Source organism: Petaurus breviceps, unplaced genomic scaffold (genome assembly GCF_028583685.1).
Source record: "Petaurus breviceps papuanus isolate PSGF00001 unplaced genomic scaffold, PetGlider_PUasm1.0 175, whole genome shotgun sequence".
In the NCBI taxonomy this organism is placed as follows: domain Eukaryota; kingdom Metazoa; phylum Chordata; class Mammalia; order Diprotodontia; family Petauridae; genus Petaurus; species Petaurus breviceps.
Window position 1 is genome coordinate 12,895,122 of NW_027185764.1, and position 17,671 is coordinate 12,912,792.

The 17,671-nt window shown below is 41.0% G+C and overlaps 1 protein-coding gene across 1 annotated transcript in view; it reads left to right on the forward strand.

Moving 5' to 3' along the window:
• The window catches only part of CARD11 (caspase recruitment domain family member 11), a 148,296-nt gene that overhangs the window by 24,871 nt on the left and 105,754 nt on the right, over positions 1 to 17,671 (forward strand). Inside the window, exon 2 of the mRNA XM_069084770.1 lies at positions 16,096 to 16,198. The gene's annotated coding sequence lies outside the window, so the exon portion shown is untranslated. The remainder of the gene's footprint in view (positions 1 to 16,095; positions 16,199 to 17,671) is intronic.

Here is a 17,671-nt window from a genome sequence, read left to right on the forward strand (position 1 = left end):
AGGAAGGAAGGAAGGAAGGAAGGAAGGAAGGAAAGAAGGAGAGGGAGAGAGTAGAGAAGGGAGAGAAGGAAGGGTAAAACATAGAAACAAAGGGAGAAAGTCAGAGAAAGAGGAAGGGAAGGAGTAAAAGAGAAAAAAGGAAGAGAGAAGAAAGAAGAAAGGAAAAGAAAAAGGAAAAGAAAAATGAAAAGAAAAACCTCATGTGTCAAATGTTTAGTGCTGCAAATGGAGAAATTTGTCAGACAACCCTCACCCACCCATCCTTTGACCCAGAATCAAACAGCAGCTAGCCCTAAAATCCTACAAAAAGAAAGAAGCAAAAATTTAGGCTTGATATCAGGAAAAACTCCCTAACACTTAGAACTTTGCCTTGAGAAAGGATGAGTTCTCTTTCCTTAGAGATCTTCAGACAGAACTTGTTGAGTTATGTTATAGTGGGGATTCCTTTCCTGTATGAATTGGACTAGAGGGCTGCTGAGGGCCATTCCATTTCTCAAATCCTGTGATTCTGTGATCTTTATCATGAACTTTGACCCACAGTCCACTCTCGATGCTTCTTTTCCACCTCCTGGCCTTCAGTTCCACAACCTATGTCCCAGTCAGTGACCTTGACCTTGAACATTCTGGCTCCTTACCTGCACAGGAGTTTCCTGGTGTTAGCATTGCTCTACTCCCTTCCCCCAGACAAGGAATACTTCAGATCGTAGATCTGGAGCTAGAAATTACCATTAGAGCAGAGGTTCTCAAGCTCTCCACTCAAGGTTTCCCCTAGTATCTCTAGGCCAAAAGAAATACCTAACTGTTCTATTGATTAAGTAGTTAGATCCAAACTACTTTGTAAGTAATTCTGACCTTATAACTTAGGAGCCATTTGATTTGATATTTTTTTTATCTTTTCGGAGGGGGGAAGGCAGGGTAATTGGGGTTAAGTGACTTGCCCAAGGTCACACAGCTAGTAAGTGTGTCAAGTGTCTGAGGATTTGAACTCAGGTTCTCCTAACTCCAGGGCTGGTGCCACCATGTAGCTGCCCCTTAGGAGCCATTTTAAAAAGTAATACACATAAATTGAAAGAAAAAAATGTATTTTTTATATTATTCTTAACCACAATTAGTTGCTGATGAGGTGGATGTGCTTGTTGGGTACCACTTTTCAAACCTTGGAATCAGATTGCTCTCTGTCCCTCTCTTTGCAAAGGTAAGTCAAAAACCGAGGAAGTTCATCAAATTCTGGTGTAATCAAAAGTATGAGCAAACAAGACATGTCTCAAACATTCAAGAACATCAACAAAAGGAATAGATCATGATCTAAACTGTAAACTACCTTGAGCTAGTAGTTTGAGTAGCCTGTGACAGATGTTAGGTAGCTCTGTGTTTCCCCTGAACACTTAAAATATCGTGCCTTGAATTTGTGGCGTGGTACCCTCTAGCACAGTCTAAGAACCAAGGTTTTCGGGATCACCTTGTCCAACCTTCTCATTTAGCACATAAAACACATAACTGAAACCCACACAACAACAATAATAATTAACCTTTGTATAGTGTTTACTGTGTGCCAGGATCTGTGGTAAGAGCTTTCCAAATATAATGTCATTTGATCTTCACCAAACCCTGCAAGATAGGTACTATTATTTTCCTCTTTTTTTGTCTGTGTTTTTAGTTGTCTCTGACTCTGTGACCCCACTTGGGGTTTTCTTGGCAAAGATCCTAGAGCTGTTTGCCATTTACTTCTCCAGATCATTTTACAGATGAGGAAACTGAGGCCAGTAGGGTTAAGTGACTTGCCCAGTGTCACATAGCTAGGAAGAGTCTGAGGCCAGATTTGAATTCAGGAATATGAGTCTTTCTGACACCAGGCCCATTTTGTAGTTGAGGAAACTGAGGCGGACAGAGTTTAAGTGGCTTAGAGCCTGAGTCCAGATTTAAGCGCAGGTCTTCCTGACTCCAGGCCAACATTCTATCCTTCATGTCACCTAGCTGTCTTGTGAAAGTAAAATGACTTACCTATGGTCATACCTACTCATGGCAGGGTGAAGATTTAAACCAAAGTCCTCTAATTCCAAATCCAGCACAGTTTCTGTTGTGCTCTAGCTTCTGCCAGCAATATGAAACTCTGACCTCAGACTCCAGATGGTAGAGGAAGGGGGAGAAGGGTAAAAGACAGAGAAGAGGAAAGTAATCAACTAGGAAATTCTTAAGTAAAGCCTATTGAAATAGAAGCCTCTAATGTTGCTTATCTTAAGTAATTGAGTCTCCATACATTTAATTACTTCGCAGGATTGGTTCTTGAATAGTTCATTCAGATGGCCTTTAAAGGTTGCCAATTGATCATATGATCACAAAGTGACTTGAAAACATCTGGGACATTAATAACATTCACTTTGTTAATAGTAATGATAATAGCTATTGTCATCATTCACATTTGTGTAGCACTTTATGGCTTACTGAGCCCTTGACAGACATTATCTCATTTTATGCTGACAACAATCCTGTAAGGGTGGGTAGGGAAAATAGAATTATCCCCATTTCACAACATAAAAACTGATGCTCGGGTCCAGGGTCCAAATCTAGCCTCTGACATTGGTCACATAATTTAATGTCCATGGGCCTCATCTCCTTCATTTGTAAAATGAGGGAGTGTGTCAGGTCCTTTCAAGATTCAGATCATTGATGTTATGATCTGTGGTGTTATTTGCCCAAGGTCATGTAGTTGAAAAGAGTTCTGTGTCAAAATTCAAGCTCAGATCCTGTGACTACAATTCAAGGCTCCTTCCATTGTACCATGCTAAACGCATCAGTTGCCACCACAGAAAGAAAACTGGAATGACTTTGATAGAGTCATAAATGAACAGAGTTGTGGATCCTTCTGGAATATCCCCATCTCTGAAGCTACAACTTGTTCCATGAGAATATTGTGAGCTCCTTGAGACCATATGTCTTTTGCCTTTTTTGTATCCACAGCACTTAGCACAGTGCCTGGAACATAGTAAGTGCTTAATAAATGTTTATTGATTGATTATCTTATTGCGGCCTTAAGCCCATGAGAGAAGAAAATAGCATCCCTCTATGTTAGGAAAGATGTCTTCTTTCCTCACAGTGAAACATTAAATATTTCAGTTACCCAGAGTGCTGGTGCTGAAGCCTCAGCAGAGATTATTTAACACTTAGCCCTTTGATCCCTGATGCTGCATTAAAGAGTTTGTTGTAGAAAGAGAGCTTAATGTTCATGGATTCACCATCATCATTGTCATCACCAACTCTTACTGAGCACCTAGGTGGATGAGGAACTGAGCTAATTTTTTAAAAATTGGCACAGCCTGACCTACTCAGGCAGCTTTTGCAGGTTCATTTTAAAGTCATAGAGGGAAGAAACAGTTCTTGGATAATTCCCTAGTATGGTTGCATGTTAAATCTAGTTTGGCTCCTTCCCTGCCTGGAACATTTCTTTTCATTAAAGTTAAAAGCTGATGGATAACCGGTGTGGGTGCTCTGCCTTTGGACATGAAAGTCATCCTGTATAGAATAAAGCCTTGATGAAATACCAGTGTCTCATTTCCATCTGTATAATCATAGGTCTAGAGCTGGAAGGGACCTCAGAAGCCATCGAATCTAGTGTCTCATTTTACAAGTGGGGAAACTGAGGCCAAGAGAAGTTAAGTGATTTACCTATGGTCACATAGCTAATAAGTGTCTGTTGGGATTTGAACCCAGGTCTTTTCTGACTTCAAGTTCAGAAATCCACAATGCATGGCATACTGCCTTTCTTCATTCCCTTTCTACCTATCCTCTCACCCTCACTCTCTCTGCTCCATCAGAAATAGAGGGCAAAAGCTGAGAATTAAATATATCCCTGTATTGGTAAATATACAGGTAAAGGAGACAAGACAGGTCATGCTCAAGTGACATTAGGGGATATCTGTATGTGTGCGTGTTGTCTCCCCTATTAGCATGTAAGCTTCTTGAGGGAAGGTATTATTTCACTTTTATCTTTGTATTCCCAGCATTTGGCACAGTACCTAGTACATAGTAGGCTTTTCATCCTTGTGGATTGGCTAATGATGGGCTGTACACAGTCAAATATTCTTTTGTCTTGCTCTTGTAGCTCTCTGCAATATGTCCCTGTCCTTTCCCACTGCTATTCCCCACTCTGAACAGCTGTTTTCCCCACACTTGAAGTCTCATTCCCACCTTTTTCATTTTCTCCCTACCCAGAGCACTTTTCCTCTTTCTGTTTATCCACATTCCGCCCATCTTTAAAATCTTAGTTGAAATCCCCTCTCCTCCAGGAAGTTTTCTCTAATGATTTCAATCCGCACTGACCTGTTTTCTCTGTAAATTCCTTGTCTATTTATAGTCAAAGAATCATAATTGCAAAATATTATCATTGGAAGAGACTTGAGATCAAATGAAGTCAACCTCCCACATCCTTCACAGATAGTCATCCAGCCTTGGAATGCCTCCAGTCATGGAAAGCTCACCATTCATTGTTAGACAGCAGGATTAGAAAATAATTTCTTGTGTTGCGCTACAGTCTGTCTCCTCATGTTGCGCTACAGTCTGTCTCCTCATGTTGTGCTACAATCTGTCTCTTTGTAGTTTCCACCCATTGGTTCTGGTTTCACCTTTGGAGCATATTTTGAACAAGTTTGCTTCCTCTTTTATACGGTAGCTCTTTAGCCGTCAACTGGCTTTCCCTATTTCAAGGGAAGTATGCCTGCTTGCCACAACTTTTCCTCATGTGACAGGATTTCCAGATTCTTCACCAGCCTCATCACTGTCCTCTGGATGAATGTTAGTTTGTCAATGTCCTTCTTAAAATGTGGTTCCCAGACCTAAGTGCAGCATTCTAAATGACATCACAGTGTAGGGGTGAGTTAAGAACAACTTCGACAGGCATTTATTAATACTATACCATATACCTACTATATGTCAGGCACCATGCTATGTGCTGGGAATACACATGTCAAAAAAAAAAAGCAAAACAAAAACCTCAGTCCCTTGTCTCAAGGAGCTCACAGTCTTTTTTTTTTTGGAGGGGGTAAGACAAGGCAATTGGGGTTAAGTGACCTGCCCAAGCTCACACAGCTAGTAAGTGTCTCAGGCTGGATTTGAACTCCGGTCCTCCTGATTCCAGGGCCAGTGATCCATTCACTGCCACCTACGTGCTCCAAACTCATAGTCTAATGGGGAAGACAATGTGCAAACAACTATATGTAAACAAGATGTGCAAAGAATAAATTGGAGATAACTCAAAAGGAAGGTGCCAGCTTTAGGAGGGCTAAGAAAGGCTTCTTGCAGAGATTTGAGGGAAAGTAGGCAGGGATGAGGAGGGAGAGAATTTCCGTCATGATAGACAGCCAATGAAAATTCAAGATAGAATGCCTTGTTCCAGAACAGCAAGAAAGTCATTGAACAGGGGAAGCAGGGAATAAACATTTATATAGCACCCACTCTGTGCTAGAAACCATGCTAGTAAGCACTTTATAAGTATCTCATATGATTCTTACAACAACCCATCAAGGTAGGTGGTGGCATTATCCTCATTTTACAATTCAGGAAACTGAGGCAGACAAAGATAAAATGACTTGTCCAGGGTCACACAGTTAATAAAGTACTTGAGGGGAGTAAGGTGTAAGAAGACTGGAACATTAGGAAGGGGCCAGGTTTAAAATCCAAAGAGAAAGCTTCTTGTTTGTTTTTTATCTCGAAAAATAAGTCCAAGGACCACTGGGTCCAGAAGATCTAGGTTCAAATTCCACTTCAGATGTTTCCTAGCTGTGTGACCTTGGACATTTAGCCTTTCTGGGTCTTCCTTTCCTCATCCATAAAATAAAGAGGTCACCAGGTGACTTCTATAGTCTCTTCGAAATCTGTGATCTTGTAATTCTGTGTAGTCTGATCAGCACAGAATGCAGTGATTTGTCATTTCCCTTTAGCTGGACATTTTATTTCAATTAATATAAACTTAGGTTGCATTAGTTTTGGTTTTTTTTTTAACTTCTGAATCACACAGTTGAATTATTAAGCGTATGGTCCACAAAACACCCCAAAGCTTCTTCCCCCCAAAACAGTGCCAAGTTAGGTCTCTCTCATCCTGTGCTAGTGCCTTTGAAGAATAATAATTTAACCACGTTGGAGGATTTCGCATTTATCGTTATCAAATTTTATCTTGCTGGTTTTTAGCCTATTGGCAATCCATTTTGAATCTTAATTTGGTTACTCACATCAGCCATCCTTTCAGCCTTGTACCTTCTGTAGATTTGATGGGTGAACATTCTCTATCTTCATCCCAACCATTGATAAAAATATTGAATAGAATAGGGTCAAGGACAGAACTCTGTGACTATCTACAGGAGTCTTCTCTCCAAGTGGTCCCATGACTATTTATCAGCATTGCTTGAGTATGTTTGTTCTACTAGGTATGAATCAATCTAACATTAATTTTAACTAGTCCAGAATTCCACCATCTAATCTGTGAGGTTATCTACAAGGAGTCTTTGCCAGATGCTTTGCTGGAATCAAGAATAACTGAGTTGGTTATTCTTGCTAATAGATAATTATACAATATTGCTTCTATCTCTAATTTTAAGATCATGTAGGGCTGGGAGGAACCTTAAAAGTCATCTAGTCCGATCCTCTCATTTTACAGATGAGGAAACAAAGGTACAGTGAGGTTAAGTGGTCATATAGGTACTAAGTGAAGAGCCAAGATTCCAACCAGATCCTTGGACTCCAAAACCAACACACTTCTCATTCCTTCTATGGTATTTCAACAGATTTCCTCTGTATTGGATTCTCCCTCCACTAAAGCCATTTCTACCCCCTCCCCCACATTCTGAACAATAACCATGACATAGTTGTGTAACCCTGTATGATAATCTTCTAATATAGCTGGTCATCCACCCTCTTGTGACATATCTCTCCAAACTTAGATTGGCTTGTCCTCAGAAGACAGACACACAATCTGTTGCTGGGCCCCTACTCAAAGTCTTTCTACCTTGGAAGGATCTGCCAAAGCTTATATTCCTAGCATAGACTGAAAAACTAGAATCACCTTCCCACCATGATGAATGACCAGAGTGGGACCTTAATAGAAAGATCTTTTCACATGTTTTGGGCTTTTCTCTCCAATTTGATTGTGAGTACCTTCAGTCAAGGGACTTCATCATATGGAATCATGGGATATAGAGCTAGAATAATAATGGTAAACATTTATATAACATGTTAAGATTCATAATGCAGTTTACATACATTCTCTCACTTAATCCTCACAACCTTGGGAGGTAGGTGCTATTACTAGGTCCATTTTACAGATGAGAATGCTAGTTCCTAGAGAACATGTGCTAAAAAAGCTAGAGCTAGTAAATGTTGAAGGCAGGATTTGAACTCAGTTCTTCCCGACTCCTAGGGGTCACAATGAGTGCTGGGTCTGGAATCAGAAAGACTCCTCTTCCTGAGTTCAAATCTGGCCTCAGACACTTATTAGCTAGGCACATCATTTAACTCTCCCTCAGTCTTCCTCTTCTATAAAATGAGCTGGAGAAGGAAATGGTAGACCACTCCAGTATCTTTGCCAAGGAAACCCCAAATGGGGTCAAAAGAGTCAGACATGACTGAAATGAATGAACTAGTCCCACGCACGGGCCATTCATTATGCCAGCTAGCTGCCTATTACTGAATTGATCTTAAGGTTCAGTACAATCATTTTACAGTTGAGGCCCACAGAAGACTGGAAACAAAGTGACTTTCCTGAGGTCACACAAACTATAAGTAGCAGGCTAATATTTGAAACTGTTCTCTATCCTTCATAGTGTCTACAGCAGTTCTGGTACGTATCGGATCTACTTGAACATGAGTTGATTGGAAGTTGTTGGGGACGTTTATTTACAAGATCACCGATTTAGATTTGAAAAAGACTTTAGGGGTGTTCTAGTCCCAACCCCTTCATTTTACAGATGAGGAAACTTAGGCAAAGGGGTTGTGACTTGTCCCATGTCGCTTGATGAGTAAATGATGGGAGCTGGCTCTTCAGACCCCAAATTCAGAGCTTGATGGCCTCATTTACTTGCTAGCAAAATGTGCGTCATGAACTCCATGATGGTTTGTGAACTTGCAAGGAGTTGTAAGGCCTCAGAACTGGTTATCATATAGCCGGGTTCCATTCCTTTAATTCGCAGAGGTACAGCTGTTGACTATCCTTGAAACTCTCTGGGACACATCTCTCCAGCACAGCAGCTGATCACGCCCAGCTATTTTTATAACTCTGTGCTGATGCTTTTTTTTTCTCTTGACCCTCTCTTGTCATTTTCTTCCCCGCCTGTCTAGAGCCCTGAAATTGTAAGTCTGCCTAGGAATGGGTCTTGTTGGCCCCCTGTGGCCCTCATACCATTAACACTGATTCACTTGGGATTCAATAAATGTTGCAGACCAGTAGGGACTTGACACACTATTTCCATAGTAACCTGCTGGAATAAGCCAGTAATGGATTGAAGACTGAAGCTTTACATATTGCATGCTTTGGAAGCAATCCCTTTTCCTGTGGAATAGATCCAAATGAGAAAGAAATTAATTTGAGGGGTGGAGAAGAGGGAAAGGCAGGGCCTTCCCAGGTTGCCCTTAGGCAGTGGCATGAGTCCTCTTATCTCAGGCCCTACCTGAGAAGGTCACACATACCTTCTCACCTTGGTACTCCCATGTCCTGTAGGAGACGCTTAGGGGCAGGGCCAGGTCTATTCTTATGGTACAGAGCTATTATGAACAAGCCAGCCAGCCGTAATTAATCAGGCTGGAGTACTGCAAACTGTGGCAGGTGGAATATGAACTTGCATAACCTAATAATGCATTCATGACTACAGGGTTATTATGTAGGTGCTTTTTTATTATGAGAGCTTGTACCAGATAAGATGATGATGATGATGGCAGTGGTGCCTTGCATTTTTAAAGTCTTTTCTACTTTTCAAAGAACTTGGTGAATCCTTCACAACAATCCTACCAGATAGGAAAGATGGGCATCATAACCCCCACTTTACAGAGGAGGAAACAGAGGTAGATACAGCCAGATGTGAAGAATTAGAGCTGTCCAGTTTCCTTGAGAGAGAGAGAGAGTAAGATAAAAATCAATGCAGAAAATCCATTATGGGTCATGCACAACAAGGTCAAGTTCGTCCCAAACTTTCCTATTAGAGTCCCCCCTGGATCTGTCTGCCTCTTTAGCAGAATCTGTGTGCCGTTATTAGAGCTGAGAAAACAAGGGCCTAACAAATCAAGGCTGAGTTGTCCCAGTAGAACTGTAGATTTCCCTATGTGTCTACCCTCCTGGAGTGAAATGAAGGCACAGTTTTTGTTTTGGAAAAGTAGCCAGAGAACATGAGGCCAGGAAATCTATAAAATGAAGGGGTTGGATCACACGATCTCTACAGTCCCTCCCTGAGCTTGTGAGTGAAGTGAGGCTTGTAGACTTAAAAGAAACATGATAACTGTCTTCAATGTTTGATAGGCTGTCCTTTGGAAGAAGGTTTAGATTTGTTCTCTGTCCTCCATAGGGCAAAACTAGTGGCGATGGGTTGGGAATTCTGGAGAAGCAGAATACAGTACCTGTTCCATAATCCTAGGATCCTAAAAACTCTCTGAGAATTAGAACTGTCCAAAAAATAGAATAGGCCATTTTATGAAGGAGTGAGATAATATTCATAATATTCTATCAACAGGAGTTGATGGAATTCTAATAAAACTGCCCTCCCCCCAGCCCCAATATTCTAATTTCCTTATGATCCTCACTGAACAGCAGGCATGTCCTGATTTAACCTCACAATCTGGCTTTAACCATGCCATAGGCCTCCAGACTCAACTATAGGCCTCACTAAACAGCAAGCCCACTGCCCTCCTTCCCTCTCCACAAACTCAGTATCTCCTAATTTCCTTTTATATGCCTCACAAGAACAGCAGGCATGTCCATGAACTCATGCCCCACTAGAATAACAGGTGTGTCCATATGATGGAATCCCAGTCACTGCCTCTAATTAGCCACTGCCCCCAGACCCATCCTCATATTTCCCACAGAAACAGCAAGTATGTCCATGCACTCAACCATAGTCACATCCATCTAAGCTCAGACAGGACCACAAAAGGCAGCCAATCAGAAAGCAGCATCACCAGGATGCCCAAGAAGGATGTGGACCTCAAAACAATAAAACAAAAAAATAAAAAATAAAAAGAGGGACCTGCATAGTAATAGTAAAGAACTGACCTAGAGTGAACCTATGAAGTAGAGAGGCTTATTATAATATCAATATCATATACTAATCCCTACCGCATGGGTTTTTCCGTATGCATCGTGGATAATTGCATGCACAGTTCCACCGAGGCTGGAACCCCTCCCCTATTCCCTAATCCCTTGACAAACTCCTCCTGCCTTTTTAATATGCATAATTTCTGTTGTGTAATCAGCATCATTACACTATCAAATTGCCTGTTTCATTTTTATTGAAGCTGCCGAGTTCCTCTTGGAACTCAGCCCACTGGATAGCGTAATCCTCAATAAATGCCTTCACTTGAATTGGAGATGTTTTGCGTCTGAATTCTTTCAGATGACTCCCACAACATACCGTGAAACTGCACCATTGTCACTTGTGATTGTGAAAGGAACCAAACTAGTTCCCAACCACCACCACCAACTTTAGGCCTTCATCTGAAGGGGACCCATTCCAGAGAGAAAAAGGGATATTTCAAGATGGTGGATGATCAGGATAGATATTAAGACTTAGAATCCTTTGGAGAGTAGATGGTCGGTGAAGAAACAAGTTTATTAAAGATCTTTTATTTGTATGCCTGTCCTTTGGTTTGAGGAACAGGAAGAAGCTAACGTGCAGAAAGTGAGAACTAAATCAACCCCTAAAACCCCAAGGAAATGCACAGTTAGGGCTGGCACGCCATCCTTTACTCATTCCATTGTATGCGACAAGCATTGGGTTGTCAGGATGATGATTAAAGGGAACCACATTTTTGCAGGGCAGTAACCAGGCAAAACAGGACAAGTTAAGAATGGTGTGTCAGCCTTAACTGTGAGTTTTCTGGTTTTATTGGTTTGTGTCACAACCTTAACGTTGCTTAAATGTAGTTTGGTGGGTGCTTTCTATTATTGTTCCCCCTTACTTTCCCCATGGCTGCTAATATTTCGTGTTGCAGTTTCCCATTCTTTTATGTCACCCGTTATCCATTACTGTCACCCCAGCTGCCAGGATGTCCTTGGAGAGGAGTCTTAATGGAGCTGTCCCGGTTAAAGGAATCCAATGTGATTGAGCTGCAGCAGAGAATCAAAATCCAAATATCGGAGAGGGATGAATAATAACTAGGTATTAAAGCATATTGGTTATTTATTACTGGCAGAAGGCAGGGAAACATTAGCATGTAAAAGGCTGCAAATTAATCACTCCTGGTAAGAGGGAACCCAAAAAGTCACCTCTATCTTTGTTAACTCCATTTTTGTTATTCCTGGTGTGTTACTCTCCCCTTCTTGTCCCCTCCTAAGATAAAGTCACCTCTGCAGCTGGCAAGTAGCAGGTCTGAACTGACAGGCAAAAAGTATAGAGATGTGAACATTTAAGTATATATCTAGATATTTAGATATAAATATATATCCCAGAGTGTATTTGTTTGTTTGGGGGGGAAGTCTGACACAGGACCATACGGGTCATGTGAACTTTTTTGTGGTACATAGGAAAAGTCAGTGCTGTAAGTAATACTAGAGAAAAGATTAATAGGTGTTCAAAGGAATCTTTCCTCAGTTTCTTTCTGTGATGGATATAGAACTCTAGTTAATAGCATAATAGAAAGACTAATGGTCAGCTAGGTAGTGTGGTGGATAGAGTGCCAGGCTTAGAGTCAGGAAAACTCATTTTCCTGAGTTCAAATCCAGTCTCAGACACCTACGTGACCCTAGGCAGGTCACTTAACCCTGTTTACCTCAGTTTCCTCTTTTATAAAATGAGCTGGAGAAGGAAATGGCAAACCTCTCCAGTATCTTTGCCAAAAGAAACTCCAAAGGGGGTCATGAAGAGTCAGGCACAACTGAAATAACTGGACAATAAGGAAAACTAATGGATTTGGAGTGAAAGAACCTGGGTTCAAATCCCAGCTGTGCTTCCTGCTTTATGTGTGATCTTGCACCAAGTCACAATACCCTTCTTCATCTGTAAAATGAGGGGGGTGGGCTAGATGACCTCTGAAGTCCCTCTTGCTCTAGATCTCTAATCCCTGTGATTAGCTCGATTCTGCAACAATCCCACTGCTTTATTATCAAAGATGTAAGGTTAGAGACCAGCCCAGTATCTAGATCACATGAGGACTGAAACAAAAACCTGTGGGACAATGTGGGGCAACACTCTGCCTCTGTGCCCTTGGGACTCAAGGGTCCTAGAGCTCTCTCTCCTTCTTGGTCATTTGCTTTATTCCACATAAATCTGCTTCTTTCTAATCTCCCGTTTAGGTTCCTGTCTACAAGCCTCAAGCCAGCAAGCACATACCATGTTTCAAGAGCCATATGTCTTTTTGTCCATAAATCTCTAGCTGCCGTTGTTGAATTTCATCTTCTCAAGGGAGAAGTGTCTGTATAGTACTGTCAACCCATGTTGCATTATTTGTGGCCTGGGGTGGAAATACATAGGTGTGCTCCAACAAAATTGCTCTAAAACAGTGTGGGACACAACTAATTAAAGTTATAGCCAGCTATCTCTGTACATATACTATATACAATATAATCAGGAAGGCCTGAGTTCAAATCCAGCCTTGGACACTGTAATGTAATGCCAAGCAAAGGCAACTTCCCAAGGTTCAGAATACCAGCATAGGTGCTCTCCATTTTATTCAGTGACAAACCAAGAACAGAGAAGATCAAAACATGACATCATTCCAAATACAGCATTTACTAAGTGTGATTAAATAATCTCCAAGGACTACCCCACCCCAGGACCTTCCAATCATTCAATCAATTACAAAGTCCCTGTTCTAAATACTTCTCCACCCCTAGGCTATACCTTAATTAAGTCCACCACAAAGCCCCTCTGCTCAAATGGAGATTAGTTTCCAAACATAAGGTCAAAAGTTCCCCACCCCTGGATCAAAATTGAATCTACCCCAGAGTTACATCAAGTTTAAACACAGCACTTAATACCCAAATGGAGGTCTTTTCTTCATCTTGACACGAGGCAAGTTCTCAGCAATCTTAGTTCCTGGGGAGACAAGGCTTAGCAAGGCCATAAGATACATTGCCAGTCCCTTCATGAATTTATCCTCTGTCTGTAGAACAGTCCTAGAACCCCTGAACACATTAGCAAAGCCCTCTCCCAGGATTTCTGTAAACATACAACAAGAAAATCCTTCTTCAGGGCTTCTGAACCAACAGAAAGGCTCCCAGACCCCTGCAACAACAGCACTGTCCTTCACCAGTGGACAGTATTCACTCTGTCTGCAGGACAGTCTCCAGACCCCTGCAACAACAGCACTGTCCCTCACCAGTGGACAGTATTCACTCTCTGTCTGCAGGACAGTCTCAGGGCTTCTTAGCGAACAGCCAGGTTCCAGGACTTCTTCAACAAAAGGACTGTCTTTCACCAGTGGACAAATCTGGCAAAACAACATCAAAACAGACAGACAAAGTACCAGCAAAACAGCCATGTCTCCTCAGTCCTTGGCAGCTCAGGGGGCAGGTCTCAAAAGTCCAGGGCAATTCAAAGCGGCCACCAGCGATTCTCTTAGTCTCTCTCTCTCTCCATGAGGTGCTGCTTCCAAAAAGGTCTTCTGCCTCTCTCTAGTGTCTCTCCAAATCTACATCACCAGCTCCTCCCAGTTCAGGACTTTCTTTTCACATCAACAAGCCCATCCCACAGGTGGGATTAACAAACTCTGGGTTTTAACACAATCAATTTGAAAACCAAGCCAATACAGGGGAATCTTTAATTGCCATTACTATCACAGACACTTACTGATTGTGTGAACCCGGGAGGGTCACTTAACCTCTAACCTGCCTCAGTTTCCTCATATATAAAATGAAGATAATAACAGCAGCCCCCTCCCAGGGTTACTGTGAGCATCAAATGAGATAATGTGTGATAAAGCACTTTGCAAACCTTAACGTGTTATATAAATGCCAGCTATCATCATTGTCATCATTATTATATGTATATATACATATATATTCTGAATATGTAGTCTGCCTGTACTATAGGATAATGTTCTATCCTCAATTCTTAGAACCAGGAACACAGGCTTCCATTAATAAACTTGTGCTTACTGCAAAAAAAAAAATTTAATAAACATATCTAATGTGTGTGTGAGTGTGTGTGTGTCTGTGTGTGACAGATAAATGTCATTTTCCCAAAGTAGTCATACATTTATACCAACCATGTCATTAAACTTATTAGCAGCTCCCCTTTTGGAATTGCCATTGTCCTTTGAGGTCGGGTTTGTTTTTTGTTTTGTTTTGGTTACTTAAAAAAAAATAACCAAAAGTCATTTGCAACCAGCCAAATTTGATGAATAATCTGGATCATACCAAGTGGGGTCAAATATAAAGTAAGGTCATAAGAAGGAATTTCTTGTGAGGCTCATAAAATGAATCGAAAAGCAATAAAAAAAAAAAGTCCAAAATGCTTTGATTAATGGCAGGAATAATTGTTGGAATAAGTAGGTGGCTGCCCAAGGTGACTACTTTGAAGAAACAAAATTCATTTAACTATGGAAGCTCTAATGTGTTTGTTACAAAATAAAACTAGCATTACATACATCAACAAACATATTTTTTGATACTGACTGTTGCAGCACCCTATGTTACTTACCAAGATGCAAAAGTTAGCTAAGACACAGTCTGCCCTCCAGGAATTTATAGTCCAATAGGAGATTAAGACACCAAAACCTGTAGCTATGATACACATATTGCATAAGAAATACACTAGAGATTTACAAAGCAAAGTGTCATATGATGTCTTTGGGGAAAATTAATTGCCAATGTTTGAATTGGAGGAAGTGTATGGAAGCAAGAATTATTTCATGTGGATAGTACATAAGGTACAGCAAGTTAGAATGCTCTCTTCCCAAGCCAGACAATGCTGAAGAGGCCCCTGCATTACCTTTCCTTGCAGATCTGTTTATTCTGAAATAAACACATATATCATATCTTGTATATATGATACGATAATTCCTTTGAAAGACATGGTGGAATACTTCTAAAGAAAGGAATTGTAATAGTATCTATTAAAGCAAAGAACTCAGATGGTTCATCAAGCATTGCATTTATAAACAGTAATTACCCCCTTTAGTGAAATGGCACAGTGGGTGGATCAGGAGGCCTGGAGTTAAAAGACTCATCTTCCTGAGCTCAAACCTGTCCTCAGACACTTATTAGCTGTGTCACCCTGGGCAAGTCACTTAACCCTGTTTGCCCCAGTTTCCTCATCTATAAAATGAGCCATAGACAGAAATGGCAAATTTCTTCAGGATTTTTTTGGCCAAGAAAACCCCAAATGGAATCACAAAGAGTCAGATGAGACTGAAATGACTAAAAACAACGAAACAAACAGGACTGGCTGTAAGTGTAAACAGAAGAGGTGGCCATCGGCATGGTAGTTCCAGGAATTCTGATAGCACCCTCCCCCATGCTTGCTCCTCCATACACGGTCCATTCAACTTCCTTCCTGGTGTCTGACATTGCACAATTCGAAATAGTTTTGTCCTTTACGGGCCTTTCAGACAGCACAGTTTAAAAATCTCCAGGATATATATAGCAAGACAACTTGCCCAAGCTATATGCTCTTTTGTGCCTTGTATCATAGCGGGGCAGCTTTGGTGACTTAAGACCAGGGCCAAGTCTAGACAGAATTATGAAGTATTGGAGTGGGGTTGGGGGTGGGTGATATGTGCTCTCTGCCTCAATGTCCAGGACCTGCCTCTCTTGTCTTCCAACCTTCTTGCTGCTCTATGGCCTATGTTCTCCCTAAGCCTTAGAAATGGCCCATGCTGCTGCCTGCTTTGCCCTTATGTTTTTCCTCTCCTCTGCCTTCCATATCTCAGATTGAAACTTACCTGTCCTCTATCTCATCCCCTCAGGGTTAAGGCTCTCCAGGCCTTCAAAGGTGACAGTCTGATAAATTAATCCATCCTAATGGGAGAAGGCTAGAAGTGATCCCCAGGGACCTCCATCTCTTCCCAGGTAATCTCTGCATTTCAACAGTGACTTTTTGCGGACAATGTTTCTGCTCTTGTGACTTAACAAAAGGAGTAACTGATTACACTCAGAGTTGTACAAAAGAGAAATGAACTGCCTCAAAAGGTACTGAATTCTCCACCACCGGAGGTCTTCAGGTAGAAGCCCCTGGAGGCCCACTTGTCAAAGATATTGTAGAGGAGGGCATCCTGTTTCAGTACAGATCAAACTAAATGATCGATCGGATTTCCTTCAGCCTTTAGATTCTATGGTGTTTGGAAATTTCAGTCAAGATAGGGTGGTGCCTTCCTGTGCTGCAGGCTGGAGGTGATGTTTGTGGGCAGAGGTGGTGCCTCTCAAGCCTCCCTGCAAACAAGATTAAAGATGTCCTCCCCCTTAAAAACTCTCCACAACCTATGAAAATTTAAATTTATAAAATAGATCCCTTATAGATTATATTAATTATATATGCATATAATATGTAATTATTATAATTATACATTTATAGTTTAGATATAATAATGATGTGCGTGTTTATATTTAATAATTTATATAATTTTAATATAATTATACATTTATGTATTATAATTTTATGTAATTTATAATTATACAAGAAAAATTCTTCATTTTACAAAAGGCCTCAATACAGGGTTCCTTTAAGTAGAAAATTCCTTTATTAAAATAGTTTAAGTTTTCTAGGAGATCGATATTTGATAAAATAGAGGGTGATGAAAAAATCTAAAATGATTAGAATTATTTCTGTTTGAAGCTAAATACAGATGAATATAAATGAAGTTAAAGCATCACTGTCAGGAGAATAAATGAAAAAAACACCACATTTCTGAAGCCCTTGCTAAAATAGAAAAGCAAGGCTATCCCTGTTCTTTTGTTTGTTTTTGCTTTTTGGAGGGCAATTGGGGTTAAGTGATTTGCCTGAAGTCACATGGCTAGTTAAGTGTTAAGTGAAGTCACATGGCTAGTTAAGTGTTGTGTCTGAGATCACATTTGAACTCAGGTCCTCCTGAGTCCAGGGCCGGTGGTGCTCTATTCACTGCACCACCTAGCCACGCCTGATAATCTCTGTTCTTAAGCTCACATTTTAATTGAGGAAGGCAATGTCTGTAGGAGAGTTCAGCTGCTGGGTAGATGGAAAGGCCTGGTGGGCTGTAGGGTGCTGCGACAGGGCAAATGGCAATATCTGGGGGCCTGGAGGGCACAGGCTAATGTAAACTAATGGGTCAGAAGAATATTTGGTTTGCAAAAACTCTGTATACATGTAACTTTTAAGAAACACATCCATTGTATAAAATGAGGCCCACTTCTTCGCCCTAAATAAATGGGCCTAGACTAGAATTCTGGCTCCCTGCTGGCCAGCAAGGTAAGTGATGAAACTTGGAAAAATTTGTCCTCTGCTCTAAGAATACAAGGGAACAAAAGTGCATACTTGCACCAAGGAGCTTGAGCTGAGAAGCCAACAGA